Source organism: Oryctolagus cuniculus, chromosome 11 (genome assembly GCF_964237555.1).
Source record: "Oryctolagus cuniculus chromosome 11, mOryCun1.1, whole genome shotgun sequence".
Lineage (NCBI taxonomy): Eukaryota > Metazoa > Chordata > Mammalia > Lagomorpha > Leporidae > Oryctolagus > Oryctolagus cuniculus.
In genome coordinates this window covers 17879645-17904911 of record NC_091442.1, presented here as the reverse complement: position 1 = coordinate 17904911, position 25267 = coordinate 17879645, and the positions used below count along the sequence as shown (strand labels likewise).

General features: G+C 41.4%; 1 protein-coding gene across 2 annotated transcripts in view; it reads left to right on the top strand.

Annotated features, from left to right (window-relative positions):
- TOP1 (DNA topoisomerase I) overlaps positions 1-25267 on the top strand; it is a 98240-nt gene that overhangs the window by 5207 nt on the left and 67766 nt on the right. The window contains exon 1 of one of the 2 annotated variants that reach the window (XM_070051842.1): positions 23155-23183. The exons of the other annotated variant lie outside the window; for it this stretch is intronic. The gene's annotated coding sequence lies outside the window, so the exon portion shown is untranslated. Of the gene's footprint in view, positions 1-23154; positions 23184-25267 lie in introns of those variants that run through there. 2 annotated transcript variants of the gene reach the window in all.

The window sequence follows — 25267 nt, the reverse complement described above, 5'->3', positions numbered from 1 at the left end:
TAAAATAAGGAATGATAAATACCTTATGGTTTGAAATGTGGTAGTTAAATAATGTGTCAACCTCACCAACTCCTTTTCTTTAGAAATTAGGTAGAGTGAGCCGCCGCCGTGGCTCAATAGGCTAATCCTCCACCTTGCGGCGCCGGCACACCGGGTTCTAGTCCCGGTTGGGGCGCCGGATTCTGTCCCGGTTGCCCCTCTTCCAGGCCAGCTCTCTGCTATGGCCAGGGAGTGCAGTGGAGGATGGCCCAGGTGCTTGGGCCCTGCACCCCATGGGAGACCAGGAAAAGCACCTGGATCCTGGCTCCTGCCATCGGATCAGTGCGGTGCGCCGGCTGCAGCGGCGGCCATTGGAGGGTGAACCAACGGCAAAGGAAGACCTTTCCCTCTCTGTCTCTCTCTCTCACTGTCCACTCTGCCTGTCAAAAATAAAAAAAAAAAAAAAAGAAAGAAAGAAATTAGGTAGAGTAAAAAGGAAAGAACCCAGGGTCAGCCCTCAAATTTCATCTTGTCCAGCAACAGCAAAATGAGTTGGTCTGTTTCCTTGTGGTCAGCTTAAAAATGTGGAATTATAAGAGTTTGACAGAGATACTCCAATTTGTTCTGGAACATAGTGAATTAGTACCAATTTATATTGAGTGTCAGGGATTATAAAATTAAGCTGTGAAGTTTTTTTTTTTAATGTGTGTGTATAAAAAATGACCATCTTTTGAGTCTGTAAAAAAGTTAGAAAAATGTTCTGCTAATGGTGTCCGAAATTATTGTGTTGTATTTTCTGGATGTATATCATTTTAGGAGACTTAAGATTTGGTTATTTCACATTGGGCATAAATGCATGTGTACATTACAAATCTTTAACAGCTTTTGCCATAATTTTAGTGTAGCAATGAAACTGATTTTCTTCAAGCCTAAAGTCATTCCCCCAGAAGTGTTTTGTGAGGAATCCTATCCTTATAAAATTATATTGAGCACCAATAAAGTTATAGGTTCACATGGAAGAATGGATTCAAATGTAGTTGCTTTAAATGAGGCTATGAAATTGTTTGATATGAGTATTTGATGAAGGATCCAGAGGGTTTTTTTAACTACTCTTGAAATACAGTAAATCATAGACAGTTCATTGTTTGTGGAGGTGAGTCAGTTGAATGAATTTTCTGTGTCTTAATGGTTTAGATGATCTGATTGTCCCTTAATTATTTTTCAAACATTAGCTTTGCATTATAAGGTTATTTTGAATAAACAATAGAGAATTAGGCTTAAGGTAAAAAGTTTAGGGTGGAAGAAATTCCAAAGTGGCCTTTAAGAAGTGAATCATGTACTGTGTTAAAAGGAAGCTTTCAGATTGTATTTAAACTTTCAGTAGTAGTTTTTGGGAACAAGTCTTTTTTTATTTCCTTTCCTTGTAAATCTGTACTTTGAGAAGCAGCTTTCCATACCCATGGCTCCAGGCCAACAGCTGAAATAGGAAATATAAAATAGGGCTTGGAATAATTAGCATTTTGCCAATCAGCCTCCACCCTCCCTACCACCTGCCTATCTGGATGCTTGCAATGTGCATTGTGTTGATAGCATAGGGCCTAGGCAACCGTGGAGGGGGGTGGGGTTTGAAGATAAGTGGAAGGTAGCAGGGTGGCCAAGTCTTGATTAGGTGGGAAAAGGCTTACGGCAGAGTATCTTTAGATATTAATGGTATTAAACATATAATGGTAAAGGAAATGGCTAATAGTTTGCTTAACTGATTTATAGCAAATATTGTCAAACATGATTTTTATTTTATATATGTAAGATTTTTTTAAGCTGCAAAGATCTGATGTAGTTAATACTCAGGTGTATCTCTAGGGTATGTAGAGACTGACCATATCAAAGTATGTATTAAGTATCAATATATTTGTCATTTATGTCTCTAAATTTTTGTTTAAGAAAGAAACTCCCTGAGAGGTAGAAACTTGTTTTAAATTTTTTAAAAGATTTGTTTATTTACTTGAGAGAGTTAACAGAGAGAGGGAGAGACAAACAGAGGTCTTCCAAACACTGGTTCATTCTCTAAACTGCCTGGACTGCTGTGGTTGGCCAGGCTCAAACCAGTAGCTTTGTTCTGGTCTCCCATGTCAGTGGCAAGGGCCCAAGTACTTGGACCATTTTCTGCTGCCCCTCTCAGGCCATTACAAGGGAACTGGATCAGAAGTGGAGCAAGCGTGTCAAGTGTCAACTTTATCCACTATACCACAATGCCAGCCCCTTAATTTCTTTTTTTGTATGTATTTTTATTTGTTAGCCTAAGTTTTTAGTTCAGACTTAACCTCTATGTAGTGTACTTGAGGATTTTTCTGGACGGTATTATTGTTTACATCTCCCTTCTGTCCTTCCCATCAGATTTGGTGTAGGGATGCATCTACCAGGCCATTAATTTCCCTCTTAGCATTTGATGTTAACATTTTGTTTCTGTGGATTTAAGAAACCTAAGAACTGAGATTCATTAGCATTCCTGAGACACACCTAGACAAGCTCCTACAAAGGTGTTAAAGAGCAAACAGCACTATCAGAGATTTCAGATCTCCTGTCTTGTAGATTAAAGATTGTTGAAACAAATTTAAATGACAAATCCATGGGTATTCTGATATCTTAGTGTATGTGTAGGATTTGAAAGGTACGGTTACATAGAGGGAGGTAGAGATCCGCCATCTGCTTGTTCACTTCCCAGATGACCACAAAGCCAGGAGCCTGGATATATATCTGGGTCTTCCAGGTGGGTGACAGGGGCCCAAGTACCTGGGACGTCTTCTTTCCCAGGCACATTAGCAGGGAGTTGGATGGGAAGTGGAGAAACTGGAACTTAAACTGCCATCCACAGGAGATGCTGGCATTGCAGGAGGAGACTTAACCAGCTGTGCCTCAATGCCAGTCCCATATCTTCCAATGTTTTAAGAACAAAAACCAGCCAATCCTTAGTCCTAGCCTGCTTTGTTTCGTCTGTCTCATCTTTCTTCTTTTCAAAGATGTACTTTATTTGTTTGAAAATCAGTGCTGCAGAGAGAGGAGTCTTCCATCCACTAGTTTGCTTCCCAAGTAGACATAATGGCCAGGGTCAGCCTGGAGCCATGACCTTCATTGTGGTCTGCCGCATGGGTGACAGGGACCTAGGTACAAAGAGATCGTCCATCCACTGGTTCACCCACCCATGTAGCTCAACAACTAGAGCTGAGCCAAGCTGAAATTAAGAGTTTCATCAAGGTCTCCCATGTGGGTGGCAGGGACCCAGATACATGTGCCACTTTCTGTTGCTGTTGCCACAGCAAACTAGTTTTGGAAGTTTACTAGACACCATGTTTTTGTTAAATTTGAATTGAGGGACTGGTGCTATGGTGTAGTGAGTAAGGCTGCTGCCTGCAGTGCTGGCATTCCCATTATGGGCATTCAAGTTCTGGCGTTCCACTTCCAGTCCAGCTCTCTTCTGTGACCTGGGAAAGCAAAAGATGGCCCAAGTCCTTGGGTCCCAGCACCCGCCTGGGAGACCTGAAAGAAGCTCCTGGCTTTGGATTGGTACAGCTCTGGCTGTTGTGGCCATTTGGGGATTGAACCAGCAGATGGAAGACCTCTCTCTCTCTCTCTCTGCTTTTCTGTAACTCTGCCTTTCAAATAAATGAATCTTTAAAAAAAATTTTTTTTGAGCTGAATGGGGATAGCACAGATTGGATAGGTATATTGGGCAAACCAGAGACTAGGAAGGGAAATTTTTCTTTTTACCCCTTCTTACATCCTCAGTCTGTTAGTATACTACCTTGGTCCAAATTACAAAAACCCTACTTAAGCTGTAATTAATAAGCCTCTAGTACAGATGCATTGGCTTGCTCTTTATTATCTGCTGTTAGAGATAGCCGGGACTCCTTGTACCTAGAATGTTAGGACTTAAGAGATACTTTGGTATTAAGGGTGGAACCAGATTGATACTGAAGGGTGCAGGAGTAAAAAGGGAGGTTGTGAGGAGATAAGCTCTGGAGTAGCTGCAGTAAAATGAGTAGAATTCAGGAAAACCTTAGATACATCTTTTTTTTTTTTTTTTTTAATAATTTTTATTTATTTGAAAGGCAGAATTACATAGAGGCAGAGAGAATGAGGTCTTCCATCTGCTGGGTCACTTCCCAAATGGCTGCAATGGCCAGAGCTGGGCCAACCCTAAGCCAGGAGCCAGGAGCTTCTTCCAGATCTTCCACACAGGTGCAGGGGCCCAAGGACTTGGTCCATCTTCTCCTTTCTCAGGCCATCACAGAGAGCTGGCTCCGAAGTGGAGCAGCTGGAACTTGAATGGCTGCGCATATGGGATGCCAACACTTCAGGCTGCAGCTTTACCCACCTTGTCATAGCACAGACCCCAGTAAATCTTTATTCCTACTATTAAACTTTTCCTGACCACCGAAACTTGTTTTCACATCTATAAAGAAGGATGCTGTTTCTTTGGTTCACAGGCTATTGAAAATTAAATGAGTATATGAATAAATTTAAATGTTCTGAAATGGGTATTTATTTTCTTATTTTAAAAATTTTATTCATTTATTTGAAAGGGAGATAGAAAGAGATAGCTCATATCTGCTGGTTCACTCCCCAGGTGTCCTCAATGGCCGGGGCTGGGCCAGGTCAAAGCTGGAAGCCAGGAGCTTCATCCTGGTCTCCCATATAGGTGGCAGGGGCCCAAACACTTGGGCTATCTTCCACTGTTTTTCCCAGGCCATTAGCAGGAAACTGTATGGAAAACGGAGCAGCCGGGACCTGAATCAGCACCCATATGGTTGCTGGCGCCACAGTCCACAGTGCCAGCCCTAGAAGAAAATTTTTTAGTTCTTTGCCAATCCTTAAAAAATAAGTAAAATAAACCCTAAACACCTTTTTTTGAGTTTGCTTTTTATTTATTTATTTTTTGTACAAAGGGAAGGTCTTTAATTTCTTTAAAACTTGAGTGTATCTCTTGTGAGATTTGCTAGAGGGGTCACTAGGCAGCCTTGGGTGTGATACAATTTCTGTGAATTGTAACAGACTGGCTCAGAGCATTATTGATTTGCCTTGACTTTGTTGCAGCTTCAGTTGGCCTAGTGGCAAGCACTCACTGTGTACAAACCACTTTGTTTCTCATACCTTAAATTTTAGGTTAAGAGTCTTGGACAGTAAGTAACATTCTCCACTTTGGACTTGGGATGGTACAATATTTAGAAATCTACTTAGGACACTGAAAATTTCATGTTTATAAGTAGAAAATGTTAAGTTGCCATATTAATTCATGTGAAATTCAAAAAGTATCTGTAACTACTAGAGACAGATGAACAAAATAGAACTCTTAGAATGAACACTTTGAAGCTGGTAAGTTGTATATGTACATTCACTTCCTCTGTCGAGATTTTTCATTGGATCTCAGTACAGAGACTCCTGTCGTATCAAGGTGAATGGAAACTGCAAGTACTTTCTGGCAGTTAATGTTTCACTGTTAGTGCAAGAGAATGACATCTCCTTTTTTTCCCAGTCTTGAGAGAGAGAGAGAAAGAGAGGAGTGTGTGTGTGTGTTTAAGAAATTGATTAAGACAAATTTCCAAAATTATTCAAATGCTTATAACTGTTAACAGAAAATGATTTTTTAGTGTAAATGTGCTCATTGAACCTTGGTTCTATGTACCTGTTTGCCATTACCTCTTTTTTTTTCAAACAGTTATAGACAGAAAGGTCTTCCTTCCATTGGTTCACTCCCCTAATGGCCGCCACGGCCGTTACTGTGCCAATCCAAAGCCAGAAGCCAGGTGCTTCTTCCCATGCGGGTGCAGGGGCCCAAGCACTTGGGCCATCCTCCACTGCCCTTCCAGGCCACAGCAGAGAGCTGGACCGGAAGAGGAGCAACCGGGACTAGAACCCGGTGCCCATATGGGATGCCGGCGCCACAGGCAGAGGATTAACCAAGTGAGCCACAGCGCCGGCCCCTGCCATTACCTCTTAAACAATTGTATTGCATGAATTTTAGAAGTATGACTCAGGATTCTCCTAACAGGTAGATTGTCTAACAGTGTCTAGAAATGCTTACATTTCTGTGTGTGACATCCATATGACAATAGCTAATCAAATAAATCCTTAAATTGAATTCCCTGAAATAAAGAATTTGAAATTGCCTTCTTCACAAGTTTGAAGAACTGAAATCTTAGTGATTAGACTGAGTACTTACAGCCTTAGGGAACTTAATTTTTATTTATTTGAAAGGCAGAGTTACAGAGAGGTAGAGGCAGAGAGAGGAGTCTTCCATCCGCTGGCTCACTCCCAAGATGTCTGCAACTGCCAGAGCTGGGCCAATCCGAAGCCAGGAGCAAGGAGCTTCTTCTGGGTCTCCCACAAGTCCTTGGGCCATCTTCTACTGCTTTCCCAGGCTGTAACAGAGAGCTGGATTAAAAGGAGAGCAGCCAGGACTTGAATTGGCACCCATATGGAATGCTAGCACTGCAGGCAGCGACTTTACACACTATGCCACAGCGCTGTCCCCAAAACTTAATTTTATGAAAGTTTGACTATATCTGTTGTTAACGCTTCATAATGAATGAAGTATCTTGAAATAGGAATATGTGAAAGCTTTAAACTGCTCAGAGGAACGTGCACAGTACACAGTGGTCTGTACAGTAGTCTCTCCTTATCCATAATGAAAAAATTTTATTTGAGAGGCAGAGAGAGCATTTTGAAAGCTCTTTCATTTGCTGGTTCACTCTTCAAATGCCCACAATGAATGGTTGAGGATGCTAAAGAAAAGAAAGCCAGGAGCTGGGAACTCAGTCCCAGTCTTCCAGATGAGTGGGAGGAACCCAATTACTTGAACATCACAGCTATCTCCCAGGGTGTGCATTAGTTCAGGAACTTGATCTGGGAATAGAACTCAGGTACTTCTATGTCGGATGAAAGTGTCCTAACCATGGTTTAACTGCTAGGCCTACTGCCCGTCCCATCCTCAGTTTTTATTTCTGTGATGTAGTTACCTGGGGTCAGCCAGGGTCCAAAAACAGTAAGTGAAAAATTCTAGAAATATACAGTTTTTTTTTTTTTTAAAGATTTATTTACTTGAAAGAGTTACACAAAGGAGGAGAGGCAGAGAGAGAGAAGAAGTCTTGCATGCGATGGTTCACTCTCCAGATGGCCATAATGGCCGGAGCTGCGCCAATCAGGAGCCAGGAGCTTCTTCGTGTCCCCCATGCGGGTACAGGGGCCCAAGGACTTGTGCTGTCTTCTGCTTTCCCAGGCCCAGCAGAGAGCTGGATCAGAAGTGGAGTAGCTGGGACTTGAACCGGCACCCACATGTGATGCTGGCACTACAGGCAGCGGCTTTACCTGCTACGCCACAGTGCCGGCCCTGAAATACACAATTCTTAAGTTTTTAAATAACTTTTATGGTATATTATAATTTTTCTGTTTTATGTTTATTAATCTCTTACTATCCCTAATTTAGAAATTTAGGTATGCTTAGGCATTCAAGGAATGTTATGGACTGTATCCCCTGCAGATGAGGGTGGGGGGATTTCTGTACATGGAATGATTTGAATACTGGAAAAATGATCAAGAGTAAATGTTGGCTGGCGCCGCAGCTCACTAGGCTAATCCTCCTTTTGCGGTGTTGGCACACCGGATTCTAGTCCCGGTCGGGGCGCCGGATTCTGTCCCGGTTGCCCCTCTTCCAGGCCAGCTCTCTGCTGTGGCCAGGGAGTGCAGTGGAGGATGGCCCAAGTGCTTGGGCCCTGCACCCCATGGGAAACCAGGAGAAGTACCTGGCTCCTGCCATCGGATCAGCGTGGTGCGCCGGCTGCAGCACGGCGGCCATTGGAGGGTGAACCAACGGCAAAGGGAAGACCTTTCTCTCTGTGTCTCTCTCACTGTCCACTCTGCCTGTCAAAAAAAAAAAAAGTAAATGTTAAGACTTATTCTTAGTATGCCTTATTCATACAATTAGTGCATTTTTTGCAGGGATGGGTGCGTTGTCAGTAATTTTTGCTATTTACATCAGAAATGAAGAATTATGAGAATCTTAGGGAATTGATCATACTTCAGCGTCCCTTAATTTTTCATGCTTCAGCTGTGCTAGAAGAGGAAATAAGGGGGAAAGAAGGAACACAAATTGGCTAGTCTTTGTAACTGCTGGCTTGTTACACTTGATTTTTCAACCCAAAACTCTACAAGGCCAGACATTTAACTCTAAAAGTATGAAGTACTTCCAGAAGTTCATGGAAAATTGATTTGAAAGATAAATTGAGGGGCAAGTGTTTGGCCCACTGGTTAAGACACCACTTGGAACCTCTGTGTCCCATATTGAGGTATCTGGTTCAAGTCTTGACTCTACTTCTGATCCAGCTTCCTGCTGATGTATACCCTAGGAGGCAGCTGATGATGACTCAGGTACTACATCTGGCTTCCACCTGGTCCAGTCCCAGTTCCTATGGACATTTGGGGAGTGAACCCAGAGATGAAGATCTCTGTTTCTTTCTGCCTTTCAAGTACACATAAATAAATACAGTAAAAGATAAGTTTATGCTACAAACTTTGAAATATGTGCATATTTGGTGTCTTCAAAAAGTTCATGGAAATGCATATTGTGAAAAAATTATTTAAGATTGTTTTGCACCAACATAAATTTACCTTTTAATTGCATATTTATTGAAATTTTAACTTTTATAAAAAAAAAAAACCTCCTGTAGCAATCCTCTTTGCTAGAAATAAAATTGAGTGCAATGTGCACTAACTAATGTTAGGTCCTGTTCAAACAGTCCTTTTACCCTGGAGTGCCTCTTAGTGTTTAAAATCTGGTAAGAATTAGATAGATCTACCTTGTACTTCCTCATTTTACTACCTGTTTTTAAGAAGACACTAAGCATTAGGCGCTCCTTGAGAGCTCTAAACATCTTAGAGCCTGTTTTGTTTTAGTATTGAGGATACAGTCTTAGACATTCCATTTCCTTTCCAGGGACTTGCCTCTGCAATCACCACCTAACCCCAAGTCAGAATAACCTCTTTTCTCTGACTTTGAGCTTTTGTACTCCTCTTCCAATTTTTTGTTCTGACCTGTATATGCTTTGCTTAGTTAGAAGTTAAGATAGTCAATATATTGAGTAAATGTGTAAACTGTGAAATGGAAGCCTCTTTACCCTGAGCTTAGGAGCTAGCTGGTTGAAGATCAAGTGAGTTGTTCTTTTTTTCTTTTCTTTTTTTTTTTTTTTAACTTGAGAAGCAGAGCGAGTGCAAGTGAAACAGAGAGAGGTCCTAGAGTGCTCCCATCTGCTTTATCATTCCCCAAATTCTTGTAGTAGACCCCAACTGAGACTGAAGCTGGGAACAAGGATCTCCCATGTGGTGACAGAAACTCAGTCACTGAGACATCACCATTATCTCAATCTGCATTAGCAGCACATTGTAGTCAAGAGGTAGAGGCAGGTACTGAGCTCAGGCACTCTGTTAAGGATACTTGGGTGTCCTAACTAGCATCTTAACCACTAGACCAAATGCCTGTTCTAAATGAAGGCTTCACAATGTTTTAATTGTTCCCTAGGTAATGTGCATAAAAATTACCCAGGAGCCTTGGTAAAAACATGTATTTCTAGTACTCTATAGAAGTTGATTACATAGTAGAGGTGCTGAAAATTTTGGATTTTAAATGTATCTTCAGTAATCCCATATGATTCTGATTAATGCTATTGACCCATAAACCACCTTTGGAGAGACTGATAGCTTTATCTTGAGTTGTCTATCTTATTTGACTAAGATGTGTATTTTGCTTCATTTGTTCCGTTGGTCAAGCTATAAAGCTTTTCAATACATGCTTAGGAAAGCTTGATGTTTATCCACTCGAAAATAAGCTAGTTTCTACCTTCCAGTAAGTATTTAACCTAAATAGTAACAGCCTTTGCAACTGTTTTGCTGTATTTTGTCAGAATCCTAATCCTTCCCCCAACCTTAACAATTTGATCCTGATGTCATCCTCTTTGGTTGGGTGATTAAGTGGAGCACAAAGAACAAGAGGTTGTTTCCCTACTAATATTCCTAGAATAGTTAAGGCAGGGCTCAATATAGTTGAGTAGCATACTACAGATCCAGTATTGGGCCGGCATCATGGCGTAGCGGATAAAACCGCTGCCTGCAGTGCCAGCATCCCATATGGGCACTAGTTCAAGTCCTGGCTGCTCTATTTCTGATCCAGCTCTCTGCTGGCCTGGGAAAGCTGTAGAAGATGGCCCAAGTACTTGGGCCCCAGCACCCATGTGGGAGACCTGGAACAAACTCCTGGCTCCTGGCTTTGGATCGGGCCAGCTCCAAGCATTGTGACCAGTTGGGGAATGAACCAGTGGATGGAAGACCTCTCTCTCTCTTTCTCTCTCTCTGCCTCTCCTTCTCTCTCTGTGTAACTCTGACTTTCAAATAAATACAATTAAAAAAAAAAAAGTTCCAATATCTATGGAGGATCACTACCTTTAGACTAAATTAGTTGGGGGTCTTCAGCTACTGATGGCAGTGATTAAAATGGAAAGATGAGAATGGAACAATAGTAGTTCTCAATGTAGTTTCCTCATCCAGTATGAACATTAAGAACTTGCTGGAAATGAAAATTCTTGGACCTTGCAGACCTATTTACTCAAAAAAACTCTGGGAGTGGAAGGCTCAGCCATCTGGATTTTAACAGGTTCTCAAGTTGATTGGATTCAGAGGCCACCACAACACACACCCAACACTGAAGTAAGGGAGAAGGTTTATTGTTGGGTGGGGAAACCCAACAAGCTGCTTCCCTGTGCACGATAGAACAATAGCCTGTATTAGAACAGGTCTTATTTAGCTTTGCAGAGGTAAGGAAGTAGGAGCAGCAAACTCTGTTAGGGTGGGGGATGGGGCTGACGCTTGTGATTGGGCCATTTGGTCACCTGACTTTAGTAAGCCAGGCTGGGCTTAGGAAGATGGTACCATTTTACTGAGATGAATGATCACTAAACTTTCAGAACCAATGGAATAGAGCCAAGATTTGAGGTTCAGCTTATGTTGAGCCTAATATTTTTAGGAAAAATGAGACAGTTGATTAAGTCCATGAGCTCATCAGTGAAATACAGACCTCGGAGTTAGATTAACTTTTGAGTTCAACTCTTATAAGCTAGGTGGTCTTAAGTAAGTCACAAGTCTAAATGGCAATTTTCTCATCTGTAAAGTTAGGGATAATAGCTGCTACCTCACAGTCATAAGGGGACACTTAATGATACCTGGTACTACTATATCTGTAAAGTCAAATAGTTGATAAGAATGAGATAAATTGGCCGGCACTGCGGCACACTAGGCTAATCCTCCGCCTTGAGGCACTGGCACACTGGGTTCTAGTCCTGGTCGGGGCGCTGGATTCTGTCCCGGTTGCCCCTCTTCCAGGCCAGCTCTCTGCTGTGGCCCGGGAGTGCAGTGGAGGATGGCCCAAGTGCTTGGGCCCTGCACCCCATGGGAGACCAGGATAAGTACCTGGCTCCTGCCATCGGATCAGCGCGGTGCGCTGGCTGCAGCGCGCCGGCCGCGGCGGCCATTGGAGGGTGAACCAACGGCAAAGGAAGACCTTTCTCTCTGTCTCTCTCACTGTGCACTCTGCCTGTCAAAATTAAAAAAAAAAAAAGATAAATTGATCAAAACAAGCTTCTGATCAAATTCTATGGCCCTGATAATTCTGTGAAGCCTAAAACTAGTTTTATAGTGATTTGATCTCTTCATCAGTGTTCCTTATTTTATAAGACTTAGAGCTGAGGCCCTTTATTTGTGCTTCTTTACAGTTATGAAGTTAAAGTAATGGAATGGGTTCCTTTGGAGCATAAAAATCTTTAAGGAGCCAGTAATAGGATTCAACACTAGAAAGACCTCTTGTACTTCTAAAGAATATATAGTAGCTGAGTAAGAGAGGTATGTTCAAGCTTATTCTTTTCTACAGTTAGTTGCTTTAGAATAGCCCATGCATTTCAGGCACAAAGAAGGGCTCTTGGTTGTCTTTGTAATAAGATATGTGACAATGCATCAACACACTTGACACGTTTATGGACAGACAACGTGTAGACTCGGAGGCACTTCAAGGGCCCTGGCTATTAGAAACAAAGGTGATTGATGCTGAGGTGTGGAATCTATGTAGTGCAGGCAGAATTTTTGTAACTCTGGCTACTTGCTGTGCATTAAGAGCTCACTTAATAGAAGAAAGGAGGACAGACCTACAGGAATGGGCCTGCCCTAATTGGACTGGCCTGAGAAGGTACATTTTCAGGTCAGACAAGTTCCTTTTCCCTTTTAAGTTCTGCCTCCTGGGAAAGGAGAAGCATTGCAATGCAGGGATGTCCTTGTGAAAATGTGATTCACTACAGAGAATTATATGAAATGCAAGTGTTTGTCTTAATTACTTCTGAAGGCAAGAGTAAAAAATTCCAACTCTTAAGTTTTGTATTTAGGAAACAAAGAAGAGTTAGTAAAAATGGGATTTGCTGTACAACTGAAGCTTAAAATAATTGCTCTGTATAGGTTTGTCTTACACCTCTGTGACTAATGTTTCAGGTGAAATGTTCTCTGAGCTTGTACTTGTTGAGGCTCTGATTGTCCAGTGGCTCTGTAGAAGCAGTCAGCTTAATCAGGCATACTTCTGCCTAGCTTTAAGGAACAATACAGCATATTGCAATGCCATTTAGGAAAAAGGCCCTTCACTGATCCAGCAGGTGAAACAGACGGTGGTAGGCAGAGAATCAGGACAAAGGAAGTCTCAACCCCAATTTTGTCACCTCTGACCAGAGGAGGTCCCACAGTATGATGCTTCAGAATCCTTGCCAATAAAAAAGAGGATGTTGTTCTGGATCAGTGCTATCTGATATAGAACTTTCAGTCATGATGGGGAATGTTCTATATCTGTGCTAATATGATAGATTAATCACATGAGGGTTTTGAGCCCTTGAAATATGGTTAGTGTGACTAAAGAATTTAAATATTTTACTTAATTTAAACTTAATATAGTGACATGGCTAACAGCTATTATATTGGACAACACAGTTACAGATTAGATTTATGTACATCACAACAGATTTGGGTAAAATGTGAAACAAAAACAAGGTGAAGGGGAGCCTGGATTACTTCTAGGAATTCTTGATTTGGGACAGATCTTTAACAGACTAATATCAGGCTCTGCCATATTTCACATTAATGTGTATTCCTCCCCTTATTAAGGAAAACTTGCCTATCTATGCAGCAAGGACCCTGTTGTTTATTAGAGTTTCAGCTTGTGCTTGGAGCCAGTTATTCCAGAAATCAGTAAAAACTACATATCTGAATATTTAAGAAAAAGGAACTTTTTAAAACTAAAGAATAGCTAGAAACCTCCTTGTTTAATAAAAAGATCCCTGAAGTTTGCTTATTTGCTAAGAAATTCCATCAGAGGAGGTTATCATTGTATGAACAAGTATGATGTTGTTTCAACTTCAAGGGAGATAAATAACAAATTTAACTAACCTGGTGCTTAAGAATGAACAGTGGGTCCAACAATGACCTACCTTCAAAGTTTTCTCATTTTGATTTTTGTCTAGGTTTCCAGAGCTGCTAGAATTTTAACCACTTTCAAATAAAGTTGATACATGGCTGACATTCATGGTCTGTTTGAAGGAAAAAGAAGGGAAGGTAGCTTAGCATGGATATTGTTTAGAAAAAAGTTTAAAGAGGAGTTGTAGATAAGAGCGAATATTTTTGGGGGGCCGATTGATGTAGCAGGTTAAGCTACTGCCTGCGAAGCTGGCATCCCATGAGTCTGCGTTTGTGTCGTGGCTGTTCCACTTGGCAATCCAGGTCCCTGGAAATGTGCCTGGGAAAGCTACGGAAGATGACCCAAGTACTAGGGCCCCTGCGTTCACGTGGGAGACCCTGATAAAGCTCCTGGCTTCTACCTGGCTCAGTCCTGATTGTTGGAGCTATTTGGGGAGTGACCCAGCAGATGGAAGATGTCTCTGTCTCCCCCTGCCACATACACACACTCCCTCTCTTTCTGTAACTCTGACTTTCAAATAATTATTTATTTATTTATTTAGAGAGGTCTTCCATCCACTGGTTCATTCCCCAAATGGCCACAACAGCTGGAGCTGGGCCCATCCGAAGCCAGGGGCCTAGAGTTTCTTCCAGATCTCCCCAGGTGGGTGCAGGGGCCCAAGCACTTGCGCCATCTTCCACTGTTTTCCCAGGCCATTAGAAGAGAGCTGGATTGGAAGAGGAGCAGCTGGGACACGAACCAGCACCCATATGGGATGCTGGAGCTGCAGGCTCAGATAAGTAAATAAATAATGAATAAATAAATTCAATAATAAATAAATTCAGATAAATAAATCTTTAAAAAGGGAGGGGGTGTTTTTTTTTTTTTTTTATTTACATAGTGCTTTTGAGAAAAGCAGCATTTTTTCAGGAGTCATTGGGAGTAGTTTCTAGTCACTACTAGCTTACTATTGTGTAAACGATAGCTGGTTTTATATGGCCTGCAGAGAATGGTGTTTACTTTACTTAATAATTGGTGAAAAAGAATTGGGAGAGTATTATTTCAGTGATACAGGAATACTATAAAATGCAAATTCCACTGTCCATATTGGAACATAGCCATGCTTACTCATTTGCGTATGATATGTGGCTGCTTTTGTGTTACAGTGGCTGGCCTGAGTGCTTAGAATAGATGGAATGGGCCTCAAGGCTTAAACTATTTGCTAGCCCTTTACAGAAAAGCTTCGCTGACCTAAGTGTGTTTTTGTGTATCGCAGGAAGCTGCTGGTACTCTTGTCATGGTAGTTGGTAGCTTCTGGTTGCTGGTGGACACCATAAGCCAAGTGTCAAGAACTTACTCTGAGTTTGTAGCTGTATTAAGTCTTCATCTTTTTTTTAAAGGTGTTACATTAACTGAGTCCCAACAGCAAATTACCTGTCTTTCTCTAAGCACGGCTGAAGAAAATTTCTATATTTTTTAAAGATTTATTTGAAAGTCAGAGCTACACAGAGAGAGGAGAGGCAGAGAGAGAGAGAGAGAGATCTTCCATCCGATGGTTCATTCCCCAGTTGGCTGCAACGGCCGGAGCTGCGCTGATCCAAAGCTAGGAGCCAGGAGCTTCCTCCCGGTCTTTCACACTGGTGCAGGGGCCCAAGGACTTGGGCCATCCTCTACTGCTTTCCCAGGCCATAGCAGAGAGCTGGATTGGAAGTGGAGCAGTCAGGTCTCAAACCAGCGCCCATATGGGATGCTGGCACTGCAGGTGGCGGCTTTACCTGCTACACCATAGTGCCGGCCCTCAGATTATTTGACAGAAATTTTATTGTGAGTATCCTTTGGCAGAAGGTAACTTTTGATTGTACATATTGTTGGTGCTAGACTGCCAAGGCTGCCTGGTACCCAGGTTCTTGAAAGAATTCAGGAGGGAATCAGAATAGTGAATCACAAGCAACAAACATTTTACTGAGAAAGCAAAGATACACACTCCACAGACACAGTGGGGCCTACTAGAAGCAGAATTGTGAACTGTGTTTAATATTTGGGTTATTGAGTGAAAGAGAAGGTATATTCTAGTAAAGCGGAGGAATATTGATTCTTCTGGGAAGTAAAAACCCCTCTCCCCCAGTCTAGAACTCTTTTCCTTCCTGATATTATCTGCTGTTTCCTGTCACAGCAGCTGGTTGGTGTGTTGTTTAGAATGCTCTTATATTAAAATAAGCTTATAAGGACTATAGGTCAATCTAGGTCAGCCTTGGCTCCCTAAGCTGGTAAGAGCCTGGTCCAGGCAAGGGGTCTGTTTATTTTAAGCAAGGGTTACCAAATTCATATCCTGTGGGGTCTTGAGATAATACGCTTGCAGGTGGCTTAACTGCTCCCTTGGTTCCCTGTCTCATTATTACTCTTTCCCAGTTTCCTCCCGACATGCTTGAGTTGATTACTGTTTTTGAAGGAGGAGCCCGTCATATTTTATGGTTGTTTTAATCCTAAAAAACTGATAATCAATAGTGTAAAGGAATCTGGCTTAAAACATCATAAAGATCCCTCTTTATACCAGAAAGCTCTCTGCTTTTTGTTTATGAGAAATTAAAGAACTCTTTTTTCTCTTCCCTGATTTGACTGCCCTAAAAGCTTTTAAGATCATGAAATGGTTGATAAAAGGATCATATTCTTTGCTGATGACTTAGCCTTTTCTCCAAGAAAATGTAAATGCTTATGCTTGGATTGAGTGTGACTGCTTTAGAGATCCTAGATGAATAAAATAAGATTGGCAACGCTATTAGCCACCTACTGACTGCAGCTAAACTAATACAGCTATGCTTTTGCATAAGGAATGTTAACTGGTGATGTAAGTCCATCCCCTAAAAAACTTTTTAAGTACAGAGCTGTTAAGAATATGCGAGTTTTGGCTGGCGCCGCAGCTCAATAGGCTAATCCTCCGCCTTGTGGCGCCGGCACACTGGGTTCTAGTCCCGGTCGGGGCACCAGATTCTGTCCCGGTTGCCCCTCTTCCAGGCCAGCTCTCTGCTGTGGCCAGGGAGTGCAGTGAAGGATGGCCCAAGTGCTTGGGCCCTGCACCCGCATGGGAGACCAGGAGAAGCACCTGGCTCCTGGCTTTGGATCAGCACGGTGTGCCGGCCGCAGCGGCCATTGGAGGGTGAACCAACGGCAATGGAAGACCTTTCTCTCTGTCTCTCTCTCTCACTGTCCACTCTGCCTGTCAAAAAAAAAAAAAAAAAAAAAAAAAAAAAAAGCAAGTTTTACCTCTTTTTTCTTCTTTTTTTTTTTTTAAAGATTTATTTTATTTGAAAGAGTTACAGAGAGGTAGAGACAGACAGATAAGTCTTCCATCCACTGGTTCACTCCCCAGATGGCCGCAATGGCCAGAGCTGCGCCGGTCCAATGCCAGGAGCCAAGAGCTTCTTCCAGGTCTCCCACATGGATGCAGGGACCCAAGGACTTGGACTTGGGATCATCTACTATCCCAGGCCATAGCAGAGAGCTGGATTGGAAGAGGAGCAGCCAGGACTAGAACCGGCGCCCATATGGGATGCGCCACAGTGCCGGCCTCTTTACCTCTTTTTTCATAAGTGCTTTTCTATTCTGGATCTGAGGACAGGAAAGAAAATGAGACAAGCTTTTATGTGTTGTTGGCTGGTTGGGCAGGGTGATTGGGACTGGCTGTTACTTCATAGAAAGTGAATTCTTTGTTGTATGAAATGATTGGATAGTTCAGTTTATGTAAGTTAATCACAAGGGAGGATTGTAACCTCATTGACAGTTGTCCACATGTTTACAATTTCTTGTAGATTAATTCAGTTACAGCTATTCATGAATTAAAATGCTTCGGGATCACTTAACTTTTATGGACCCCAATTATTTCATCTATAAAAGATGAATTTACCCAAGATTATGGGTATATGGCACATGATGACTGAGATTTTAAAGTTCTTAACCACCAATTTATGCTACCTTCTTAAAGATCTGAATTAAGTGACTCGTACCCAGGGTCATACACTAAGTGGTAGAGCAGGAATTTGAATCAGACCTTTTCTCCAGCTTCCTTCATAGGTTCCCTCCATTCTGTGTTGCTCTATGATATCTGTAATCACGTTAGTCTTTGCCAGTGATCTTTTGTGCTCTACCTTATTTTAAAATGTTCAACCAAGCATTTTATAGATTTGACGTCCTTTTTCTTGTACTTTGTGTATGTCTGACTTCCCTATGGAGAATGAACTCTTATGTAAGAGTTGGAGCAGATGCTATACTTGTTTTCCAAACGTGTAACTTCATTGTTATTCTGGTATTAGGCCAGCTTTAATGGTTGGATCAGAATTTCCTGGACTTAATACTGAAGTGTCTTATTCCTAGGTGTTTTGCTTCTCTTTCTATCTAAGCAGAAGAATGTGATGAGCTAAAAGAAGTAAGAATATGTAACTTTAAAAAATTGTTTTTATTTGAAAGAGTGACTGAGAGGTGAGAGATACCGTCCATCCAGTGGTTCCCTTCCAAAATGGCCTTGATGGTCAAGGCAGAGCCAGGCTGAAGCCAGGAGCCAGGATTCGCACCCTGGTCTCCCACACGAATGGCAGGGGCCAAGTGCTTGGACATCTTCTGCAGCTTTCTGAAGGCATGTTAGCCGGGAGCTGGATCAGAAGCAGAGCAGCTGGGACTTCGAACAAGTATGGGATATGGGATGTGGGTGTCACAGGCAGTGGCTTACCCCATTGTGCCACAACGGCAACCTCTATGACAGATATTGTTACTACCTCTTACAGAATACATGCTTACTGATGGATAGCTGTTATTTTTAGTTAAAGGGAGATCTTTTCTTTTTTAAAAATATTTTATTTATTTGAGAGGTAGAGTTACAGAGAGAAAGGTCTTCCATCTGCTAGTTCTGTCCCCAAATGACCACAATGACTGGAACTGGGCCAATCCAAAACCGGGAGCCAGGAGCTTCTTCTTGGTCTTCCACGTGGTTACAGGGGCCCAAGCACTTGGCATTTTCTACTGCTTTCCCAGGCTATAAGCAGAGAGCTAGATCAGAAGAGGAGCAGCCTGGACATGAACCAGCGCCCATATGAGATGAGGGCACAGCAGGTGGAGGCTTAGCCTTCTACCTCGCTGCTCTGGATCCCCCCCACCCCCACCCTTTTTTTTTTTAAGATTTATTTATTTGACAGACAGTGACAGAAAGGGAGACAGAGCTCTTCCACCTGCTGGTTCATACCCAAATGGCCTCAATGGCCTGGGCTGATATAGAAACCTGGAACTCCATCCAGGTTTCCCACATGGGTACAAGGGCCCAAGCACTTGGTCCATTCTCAGCTGCTTTCTCAGGTGCATTAGTAGGGAGCTGGATTTTAACCAGAGCATCTGGAACTTGAACTAGCACTTTCATAATGTAATGCCAGTGATCTGCTATGCTATAATGCTGGGTCCTCCATTTCTTCAGTCTTTAATATTTATTGTCTTGCCAAGGCCCAAAGTCACCCAATTATTTGGATCCAAAGACTTTCGGCAGTGCATTGCTGGAACTGGGTTCTATTTCTGTTTTTCGGACTCAAATTTACCTTTTTTTTTTCTTCCTTAATCCTTTGCTATCACTTTTCTCTAGATTGCTTCAAAAATTTATACCGATTTTGTCTTTTTATTTTTTTAACCCTTTTACACATATTGCCCTTTAATTAACCTTACATATGACTTATTTTTGTTCCTTCCTTTTCTGTTTCAAGTAGCTCACTATCATCGTTAGGGCAGAACATCCTGACTTGTAAGTTTAATTTTATCTGTTAAACTGTTTCTTGCTGTTCTTTAACACAAATCTCTTTTAGCTAGGCTTGTCATCTTGTACCCTTATGAATACAGTAACAACTTAAAGAACTAGAAAGGATGAAATTTAGAGATAATCTTTAACTTATTCAAAGTCTCAAGTATACAGATAGAGTAGAATAATGAACTCCCCCATGTATCTGTCAACTAACTTCAGTAACTAGCAAGCAACCTATTTACTAATTTTTCCCTATGTCTCTCAGCCTCCCCTTCTCCCCTCTCCTTGCTCCATATATTTCAGCAAATCTTAGGCAACATTTACTTGCAAGTATTTCTTTATGTGTCTTTAGAGGTTATTTAGCCTATTTATCTTTCAATGTGCAGATCATTACTACAGTTTACTATCAGTTGGTTATTAAATGCTTTGGCATTCAGAAGGTCCCACATTCTGTTTGTGGGTAGTTCTACTTTTGTACTGACCCACATTTACTTCCCAGTCATTTATCCTCAGAATTCCCAGTCTGCCACACGAGCTATACTAAGTAAATTTATGTAATAGCTATTCATATATAATTGAAGAAGTTGCCATATATTGTACTTTTTGGTACTTGTCACAGCGTGCATAATATAATTTGAGCCTGTTGTAGACATACTATTTCTTTATAAAATAGGGATACTAGCCGGTGCCACAGCTCACTAGGCTAATCCTCTGCCTTGCGGCGCTGGCACACCGGGTTCTAGTCCTGGTCGGGGCGCTGGATTCTGTCCCGGTTGCCCCTCTTCCAGGCCAGCTCTCTGCTGTGGCCCGGGAGTGCAGTGGAGGATGGCCCAAGTGCTTGGGCCCTGCACCCCATGGGAGACCAGGATAAGTACCTGGCTCCTGCCATCGGATCAGCATGGTGCGCCAGCCGCAGCGCGCCGGCCGCGGCGTCCATTGGAGGGTGAACCAATGGCAAAGGAAGACCTTTCTCTCTGTCTCTCTCACTGTGCACTCTGTCTGTCAAAAAAAAGGGGGGGGGATACTTGGGGTTTCCCTAAGTTGTATTAGTGTGATAAGGGCTATGGCTAAATGTCTCACCAGACATTTAGATTTTGCATTTTTGGTTAGCAGTTGCTTTAAAAAACTTGCGGATCTCACTTTAAAATCAGATTTGAATATTTGTACTTTGGACAAGATAATGTTTTTGGTGGACTGTACTGTTATTGATATACTAGTGATCTGAAACTGACTGGAATTAACTTTTTAAAAAAAATTTATTTATTTGAAAGGCAGAGTTGCAGAGAGGCAGAGGCAAAAAGAGAGAGGTCTTTCATCCACTGGTTCACTCCCCAAGGGCCACAACAGTGGAGCTGGGCTGATCTGAAGCCAGGAAATTCTTCCAGGTCTCCCACATGGGTGCAGGGACTCAAGGACTTGGGCCATCTTCTACTGCTTTCCTAGGCCGTATTAGAGAGCTGGATCGGAAGCTAAGCAGCCAGGGAACTGGTGCCCTTATGGGATGCCTGCACTCAGGCAGTGGCTTTACCCAGTATGCCACAGCACTAGTCTTTGGAATTAACATTTATCTTCCATTTAGTTTTATTTTTCTTTAAGAGTTTAATGCTTTATAGTGACTTGCTTTTCCTTTATGTACACCAGTACCTGTCAGAATAAAATTGTAATGCTTGGTAATCTTTAAAAATGAAAATTTTCATTATAAAAATGACTCATTTTTGAAATCTGAGAAAAGATGATGAAGTGAACACCAGATACCACAAGTTCAAAAACTCGTAAATCATATCCAATATGGCGCAACAGGTTAAGCTGCTGCCTGCAACATAGTATCCCACATGAGCTCCAGTTGAAGTCTCACTGCTGTACTTCTGATCCAGTTCCCTACAAATGTACCTGGGAAAGCAGTGAAGATGACCCAAGTTCTTGGTCCTCTGCCATCCACATGGGAGACCCAGATGGAGGTTTAGGCTCCTGGTTTTAGCCTAGCTCAATCCTGGCTGTTAAGGCCATTTTGGGAGTGAACCAGTGGATAGAAGATCTCTCTCTCCTTCCTTCCCTTGGTGTCTGTAACTATGCCTTTGAAAGAGGGTAAGAAAGAGACAGAGAGATTGAGATCTTTGATCTGCTGGTTCACTCCCCAAATGGCCCCAACAGCTGGAGCTGAACTGGTCTGAACTCAGGAACCAGGAACTTCTCAAGGTCTCCCACATGGATGCAGGGTCCCAAGCACTTGGGCTGTCTTCCACTGCTTTCCCAGGCATATTAGCAGGAGCTGGTTCAGAAGTGGAGCAGCTGGACCTCAAACCTATGACCATATGGATGCCAGTGCCATAGGCAACAGCTTTACCCACTACATCACAGCGCCAGCCCCTAAAATTTTTTTTAAAAAAACTCATAAATCTACTACCTACGATAACTACTTCTATTTTGACGTCTTCCAATTCTTGGTATATGTTTATGGATTTGTTGAATTATACCAGTGATTTTTTTTGTTTGTTTCTTAAATGTCTCTCTGTTATACCTTTGGGTATAACATAATAGCAAATCTTGATGTTCTGAAGCTTGTTTACTGCAACAGTCAAATGACACATTTTGTCTTAGGTTGTAGTATTGCTGCTTGCATTGTTATTGTGGCTTGAGGCAGAAGTTAGGGGAATTACCATCATCAAGTAAACAGAGGCTACCAACGTCGTTTTGTGTATTGACTCAGTGTTTTAGAATTGGGGACTTGAGATTTTTTAGAAGTTGGAGGGTTCTTTGTGCTGAATGGAAGATTGTGTTCAAATCCTTCTGACAATGTATAATTTGTATTTTTCCCATCTCTGTGAGGTTAGAATTTCTTATAACCATGGGTATTATGATCATGCAAATTTCATTTTTCAAGACCTGGCACAGAATAGATGCCCAATGGATTATGCCTGATATGGCTTCTTTTGCTATGAGCCAGAAATGGGATGAACATACACATTGCTTACACATTGTTACTTATCTATTGCTATGAAACACACACCTCAGAATTAGTAGCATAAGACACATACACACTTAATTTTTCATGTAGTTTTTGTGAGTCAGGAATCTAGGCTCAATCTAGCTGGGTGATTTTGACTGGGATTTTTCAGAAAAGTGCAGTTGGCATAATGACCAGTCTGTGGTCATCTGAAGGCTTAATTGAAACTGGAGGATGCACTTCAAAGATAGTTCATTCATGTGGTTGTTGGCAGGAAGGCATACAGGTCATTCTGTAGGGCTCTTGCATATACTAATATATGGTAGCTGGTTTTCTGAAGAACAAGGAGGAAGCTCTGATGCCTTTTACGACCTACTATTGAAAGTTGAATACTACCATTTTCACTTTATTTTTTTAAGAATGAGTCACTAAGTCCATTTGTGTATTCAAGAAGATGGGAGTTGGGCCATATCTCTTGAGAAATTTAATAATCCGTTGGAATACTCTTTAACAAATATTTTCTTTTTATTTAAAAGAGATACCTTCCATCTACTGATTTACTTCTCAAATGCCTGTAACAGCTGAGGCTGGGCCAGGGTAGAAACAGGAGGTAGGAACTCAGTTGGATCTCCTACGTGAATGGCAGAGATCCTGTGAACCTTTTACTTTCTAGGGTTTGCATTATTAGCAGGAATCTGGGATCAGAAGTGGAGCCAGGACTCATACCCCATCTACTCTGATATGAGATGTGAGCATCCATTGGGATGCCAAATACCTTCCCTCTGTTGGACGTACTTTAAGATCACCATACACTTGTTGGGTAATAATTGATAATAATTAATATTCAGCATTGGGGTGAACTGACTCAAATGAACTAACTTCCTTTTTTTTTTTTTTTTTTTTAAGATTTATTTTGAAAGAGTTACAGAGAGATAGAAATCTTCTTCCTCTAGTTTACTCCCAAGATGGCCACAATGGCAAGTGTTGGGCCAGGCTGAAGCCAGGAACCAGGAGCTTCATTTTCTTCTCCCATGTGGCTGGCAGAGGCCCAACGACTTGGACCATCTTCCACTGTTTTTCCCAGGCCATTAGCAGGGAGCCGGATCGGAAGCGGAGCAGCCAGGACTTTGCACCCCAGTGCTCACTCACATAGGATGACAGTGTTGCAGGTGGCGACTTTACTCATTATGCCACAACGAACTAATTTCATGTTGAATGGCCCTTTTGATACACACTTGAGTCACTGACCTAAATAAAATAAGTAGGGAGCTATACCCTGTTCATGGATCAGAAGGTACTTCTCTCCAGATTACCCTGTGAACACCAACCTCCAGCTGTTATTTTTTGTTAAAAAAAAAAATTGACAGGCTGTATCTAAAACTTAAGGAAATGCAGAAGACAGTATAACCAAAATAGTTTTTTAAAAAGAAAGCATACTTATATTTCCTGTTTAAAATATACTGTGAAGTTAGACTAGTGAAGACAGTGTGTTTATGTAGGGATCAAATAGGGGATCCAGAAATAGACCTGGATTAGGTTATATGGCTACTTCATTTGTAGTGAATAGGCCAAGACAATTTGATAGAGAAAAGGTCATCTTTTCAAAACTTGTGCTAGAGGTATCTGGACATGTCTTTAGATAAGAAAATAAATCTTAGTACTTAACCCATACAAAACTACTAGGTAGAATATAATAAAATTTATGTGACCTTTGGTAAGATTTCTTAGGGAATAGAACATAAACCATAAAATGAGGAATTGATTAAGTAGACTTGTTTACACTTTAAACTTTATTTACACTTTAAAACTCATATTCTTTGAAAGATACCATTAAGAAATTAAAGGCAAACCAATGACTGGGAGAAAATACTCATGATATTCATAATATAGGTGGCTAACAAGTCTGCAAACTTAAATATATTTTAAGAAGCTCTTATAAATCAATAGAGAGAGATAAATTTAATGGTAAGATTTAAACAGTTGCTTGCTTCAGAGGAGATGTGTGAGTGGTCAACAAGCACATGGAAAGATGCTTATCATTAAATATTTAATCATTGTGAGTAAGTGATGGGCATTGGGAGTAGTGGTCAAGATGCCACTTTGGATGCTTACATCTCACATCAGAGTGCTTGGATTCATGTCCTGGCTCTGCTCCCAATTCCAGCTTCCTGCTAATATGTACCCTCAGAGGCATCAGGTAATAATGGCCCAAGTAGTTGGGTCCCCTGACCCAGCCTTGGTTTGGGCATTTGGGTAGTGAGTGAGCTGATGGGAAATTTCTGTCTTTCAAATAAATAAAAAGTAAGTTTAAAAAGAGGAACATGAACTAAAACCATTGTGAGCTATCACAATACAGCTGCTAGAATAGCTAAAATTAAAGACAAAATATGAGATACTGGTGAAAATTAGTAGCATTTAGAATTCTTAATGAATTGATGATTGGGGTATATAATGGTATGGCCACTTGGGAATATAATTTGCTGATGTCCAATAAATTTAAAGCCACACTTATCATATGACACACCAATTTCATTTGTAAGTATTTAACCATGAGAAATGAAAGCACATCTGTAGAAAGACTTGTGTGGATGTTCAAAGAGCATATGTATAATAACAAATCCCTAGAAAGAACCCAGATGTCCATTAACAGGTGCATGGATAAATTGCAGTATATTGTATAATGAAACAACCATTCAGCAGTATGAGTGGATATCAAAAAATATGCTGAATGAAATAAACCCACAAGAATAAATCCTATATAATTTCATTCACAAGGAACTTGTAATCTAGACAGATCTAATGTGTAGTGCCATCAGAGAAGTATTTGCTTTAGGCTAGGGTGGTAGAAGTTAGGGATTGAATAAGAAGGGGCACAGAGGAGATCTCGGAGATAATTGAATTGTTTTAAATTTTGATTGGTAGGGACTGTACTTGTGTATATGTTTGTCTAAACTCATCTCACTATTTTTTTTTAAAGATTTATTTACTTATTTGAAAGAGTTACAGGGACAAAGGCAGAGAGAGAGGTCTTCCATCTGCTGGTTCACTCCCC